Source organism: Bombina bombina, chromosome 10 (assembly GCF_027579735.1).
Source record: "Bombina bombina isolate aBomBom1 chromosome 10, aBomBom1.pri, whole genome shotgun sequence".
NCBI lineage: Eukaryota > Metazoa > Chordata > Amphibia > Anura > Bombinatoridae > Bombina > Bombina bombina.
Genome location: NC_069508.1, coordinates 103247000 through 103253157, shown reverse-complemented (window position 1 = coordinate 103253157; position 6158 = coordinate 103247000).

Here is a 6158-nt window from a genome sequence, read left to right as displayed (position 1 = left end):
AATATTTACAATACTGTTAGAACAAATATGATTGGTGAAACTAGTTGGCAAGTGGGCCTGGCACACACGCTGGCAGGCAGGCAACTGCAATTCAATGGCACTAGTAGCAGACTGATGATTCACAGTCAAAAAAGTTTTGATTTAAAATATTTTCAATACTGTTACAACAAATATAATTGGTGGCACTAGTTGGCTAGTGGGCCTGGCACACACGCTGGCAGGCAGGAAACTGCAATTCAATTGCACTAGCAGACTGATGATTCACAATCTAAGAATTTTTTATTTTAAATATTTACAATACTGTTAGAACAAATATGATTGGTGTAACTAGTTGGCAAGTGGCCTGGCACACACGCTGGCAGGCAGGCAACTGCAATTCAATGGCACTAGCAGACTGATGATTCACAGTCAAAAAATTATTTATTTTAAATATTTACAATACTGCTATGACAAATATGATTGGTGGCAATAGTTGGCAGCAAGTGGGCATGGCACACACGCTGGCAGGCAGGCTACTGCAATTAGATTACACTAGCAGACTGATCTTTCACAGTCAAAAAATATATATTTTTAATATTTACACTACTGTTATAACAAATATGATTGGTGGCACTAGTTGGCAAGTGGGCCTGGCACACATGCTGGCAGGCAGGCAACTGCAATTCAATTGCACTAGCAGGCTGATGATTCACAGTCAAAAATTTTTTTATTTTAAATATTTACACTACTGTTATAACAAATATGATTTGTGGCACTAGTTTGAAAGTGGGCCTGGCACACACGCTGGCAGACAGGCAACTGCAATTAAATAACACTAGCAGACTGATGTAAAAGTTTGTTTTTAAAAAAGTTACAATAATGCTACAACAGATAGGAGTGATGGCACTCAGGATAGAACTGGGCACAGTATGTTCTGGCAGCCTGACACACAGGCTGGCACTAGTGGTGGCAGGCTGGCCTGTAAACTAAAATTAAATAACACTAGAAGACTGACTTAAAAGTTTTTGTTTTACAAAATTTAAACTAATGTTACACCAGATATAAGTGGTGGAAAAAAGAGCTATTAATCACACTATATTATGTGGGCCAGAAACACACAGGCCTGATGGAAAATGAAATTAGATTACACTAGCAAAATTTTTTTTTTTTTTTTTTTTAAATTTAAAATAATGTTAAGCAGATATGAGTCGTGGCTGCTAGGGCAGCAATTAACCACAGTATGCTGTGTAAGCCAGAAACACACAGCCCTGATAGAAAATGAAGTTAGATTACACTAGCAAAATGATTTCAACGTTTTTTTTTTAAAATTTAAAATAATGTTAAGCAGATATGAGTGGTGGCTGGCTGCTGCTAGGAAAGCAATTAACCACAGTTTGCTGTGTAAGCCAGAAACACACAGGCCTGATAGAAAATGAAATTAGATTACACTAGCAAAATGATTTACAAGTTTTTTTTTTTTAATTTAAAATAATGTTAAGCTGATATGAGTTGTGGCTGCTAGGGCAGCAATTAACCACAGTATGCTGTGTAAGCCAGAAACACACAGGCCTGATTGAAATCATTTTGCTAGTGTAATCTAATTTCATTTTCTATCAGGCCTGTGTGTTTCTGGATTACACAGCATACTGTGGTTAATTGCTGTCCTAGCAGCAGCCAGCCACCACTCATATCTGCTTAACATTATTTTAAATTTTTAAAAAAAACTTTGAAATCATTTTGCTAGTGTAATCTAATTTCATTTTCTATTAGGCCTGTGTGTTTCTGACTTACACAGCATACTGTGGTTAATTGCTTCCCTACCTAGCAGCCAAGACTCATATCTGCTTAACATTATTTTAAATTTTTTAAAAAAACTTTGAAATCATTTTGCTAGTGTAATCTAATTTCATTTTCTAAGTTTTTTTTTTTAAATTTAAAATAATGTTAAGCAGATATGAGTGGTGGCTGGCTGCTGCTAGGACAACAATTAACCACAGTATGCTGTGTAAGTGAGAAACACACAGGCCTGATAGAAAATGAAATTAGATTACACTAGCAAAATGATTTGAAAGTTTTTTTTAAAAATTTAAAATAATGTTAAGCAGATATGGGTGGTGGCTGCTAGGTAGGGCAGCAATTAACCACAGTATGCTGTGTAAGTCAGAAACACACATGCCTGATAGAAAATGAAATTAGATTACACTAGCAAAATGATTTCAAAGTTTTGTTGGTTAACTTTACACTAATGTTAAGCAGATATCAGTGGTGGCACTAATCACAGTATATGCTGTGAGCCTCACACACAGGCTGAAAGCCAGGCAAATGCAAATAAAAATACAAAGAAAAAAAAAAACGACTGAAGTTATAGCCCTAAAAAGGGCTTTTTGGGGTGCTGTCCTTACAGCAGAGATTACATGAGTCTTCAGGACTGTAGTGGACACTAAATACACTAGCCTATCTATCTATTTCCCTATTATGTCAGCAGCAGCAACACTAAAAGCTCCTCTCACTAAGAAAGCAAGATCGTAATGAGTCTAAAATGGCTGCTGCCAAGGAGCTGGGAGGGTCTGTGAGGGAGTGTCTGCTGCTGATTGGCTCAAATGTGTCAGAAGGCTGTGACATACAGGGTCAAAGTTTCCTCAATGATGACACATAGGGGACGGATCGAACATCGCATATGTTCGCCCGCAGCGGCGAACGCGAACAAGCTATGTTCGCAGTGAACTGTTCTCCGGCGAACAGTTCGTGACATCACTATAGATAAATAGATAGATTTGATAGATATATAATTTCCCTGACAGAGTATAACAATAAGACATGCGGTCTGGCACCCGTGGTGTGTTAAATAGTACTATTCTTAGCAGTTTACTACCTGTTACTCCCCCTATCGGGGGAGGTCTATATGGCCTGCATTTTTGGAACAGGGAGATGGAAGAAGATGATTGGTCTGTCCTCCTACTTCAAATTTGGCCTAAACACAAGTGGCTGTCTCAAATCAGTCCGGCCACGAGATAGATAGATTTGATAGATAGATATACATAGATTGATAGTTAGATAGAATCGATAGAAGATAAAAAGATAGATTTGATAGATATATAATTACCCTGACAAAGTATAACAACAAAACATGTGGTCTAGGACCCATGGTAACTAGGTTGTGTTAAGTAGTACTATTCTTAGCACTTTAATACCTGTTACTCCTCCTATCTGGGGAGGTCTATATGGCCTGCCCGATTACCCTGACAGAATATAACAACAAGACATGCGGTCTGGGACCCATGGTAACTAGGTTGTGTTAAGTAGTACTATTCTTAGCACTTTAATACCTGTTACTCCCCATATCGGGGGAGGTCTATATGGCCTGCCTGATTACCATTACAAAATATAACAATAAGACATGCGGTCTGGGAGCCATGGTAAGGTTGTGTTAAGTACTACTATTCTTAGCACTTTAATCCCTTTTACTCCCCCTATCGGGGGAGGTCTATATGGCCTGCCTGATTACCCTGACAAAATATAACAATAAGACATGCGGTCTGTGACCCATGGTAAGGTTGTGTTAAGTAGTACTATTCTTAGCAGTTTAATCTATTTTACTCCCCCTATCGGGGGAGGTCTATATAGCCTCCTGATTACCCTGACAAAATATAACAATAAGACATGCGGTCTGGGAGCCATGGTAACTAGGTTGTGTTAAGTAGTACTATTCTTAGCACTTTAATCCCTTTTACTCCCCCTATCGGGGGAGGTCTATATGGCCTGCCTGATTACCCTAACAAGATATAACAATAAGACATGCGGTCTTGGAGCCATGGTAAGGTTGTGTTAAGTAGTACTGTTCTTAGCAGTTTAATACCCCTTACTCCCCATATTGGAGGAGGTCTATATGGCCTGCATGATTACCCTGACAAAGTATAACAAGAAGACATGCGGTCTGGGACCCATGGTAATTAGGTTATGTTTAGTAGTACTATTCTTAGCACTTTAATCCCTTTTACTCCCCCTATCGGGGGAGGTCTATATGGCCTGCATGATTACCCTGACAAAATATAACAACAAGACATGCGGTCTGCTACCCATGGTAACTAGGTTGTGTTAAATAGAACTATTCTTAGCACTTTAATACGTGTTACTCCGCCTATCAGGAGAGGTCTATATGGCCTGCCCGATTACCCTGACAAAATATAACAATAAGACATGCGTCTGGGAGCCATGGTAAGGTTGTGTTAAGTACTACTATTCTTAGCACTTTAATCCCTTTTACTCCCCCTATCGGGGGAGGTCTATATGGCCTGCCTGATTACCCTGACAAAATATAACAATAAGACATGCGGTCTGGGAGCCATGGTAAGTAGGTTGTGTTAAGTAGTAGTATTCTTAGCACTTTAATCCCTGTTACTCCCCCTATCGGGGGAGGTCTATATGGCCTGCATGATTACCCTGACAAAATATAACAAGACATGCGGTCTGGGACCCATAACTAGGTTGTGTTAAGTAGTACTATTCTTAGCACTTTAATCCCTTTTACTCCCCCTATCGGGGGAGGTCTATATGGCCTGCCCAATTACCCTGACAAAATATAACAACAAGACATGCGGTCTGAGACCCATGGTAAGGTTACTTCCTTTTGCACAATAGAGTACAGGTATGGCATCGATTTTAGGAACCCGGAGATAATTTTTAGGAACCGGGAGATGGAAAAAGATGCTTGGACACCCAGTACAGGTCATTCTCCTTCAGCCTTTTTATATGAGGGTCCAGGACCCTCAACAGAAACAACAGCATGAAACACCACATATGCCATCCTTTTGCACAATAGAGTACAGGTATGGCATCGATTTTAGAAACCCGGAGATAATTTTTAGGAACCGGGAGATGGAAAAAGATGCTTGGACACCCAGTACAGGTCTTTCTCCTTCAGCCTTTTTATACGAGGGTCCAGGACCCTCAACAGAAATAACAGCATGAAACACCACATATGCCATCCTTTTGAACAATCGAGTACAGGTGTGGCATAGATTTTAGGAACCCGGAGATAATTTTTAGGAACCGGGAGTTGGAAAAAGATGCTTGGACACCCAGTACAGTTCGTTCTCCTTCGACCTTTTTATACGAGGGTCCCGACCCTCAACAAAAACAACAGCATGAAACAACACATATACCATCCTTTTGAACAATCCAGTACAGGTATGGCATCAATTTTAGGAACCCAGTGATAGTTTTTAGGAACCGGGAGATGGAAAAAGATGCTTGGACACCCAGTACAGGTCGTTCTCCTTCAGCCTTTTTATACGAGGGTCCCGGACCCTCAACAGAAACAGCATGAAACACCACATTTGCCATCCTTTTGCACAATAGAGTACAGGTATGGCATCGGTTTTAAAAACCCGAAGATAATTTTTAAGAACCGGAAGATGGAAAAAGATGCTTGGACACCCAGTACAGGTCTTTCTCCTTCAGCCTTTTTATACGAGGGTCCAGGACCCTCAACAGAAACAACAGCATGAAACAGCACATATGCCATCCTTTTGAACAATCCAGTACAGGTATGGCATCGATTTTAGGAACCCGGAGATAATTTTTAGGAACCAGGAGATGGAAAAAGATGCTTGGACACCCAGTACAGGTCTTTCTCCTTCAGCCTTTTTATACGAGGGTCCAGGACCCTCAACAGAAACAACAGCATGAAACAGCACATATGCCATCCTTTTGAACAATCCAGTACAGGTATGGCATCGATTTTAGGAACCTGGAGATAATTTTTAGGAACCAGGAGATGGAAAAAGATGCTTGGACACCCAGTACAGGTCGTTCTCCTTCAGCCTTTTTATACGAGGGTCCACGACCCCAAACAGGCACGACAGCATGAAAGACCCCATATGCCAGCACTTCCTTTTGCACAATGGAGTACAGGTATGGCATCGTTTTTAGGAACCCGGAGATAATTTTTCAGAACCGGGAGATGGAAAAAGATGCTTGGTCAGTCCTCCTACTTCCAATTTGGGGCACTGCGCATGCAATCTACTGTGCCACCAGATATGAGTGGAGTGTTAATGAGTACTATTCTTAACAGTTTCATCATTGTTATGTGCCTTTCTTTTAGTTTGGGTTTTGTAGCCACAGTGCAGCACCAGAGGCCATAAAAATTAGGCATGTCCAAATGCCTGAAAAATTAGGTA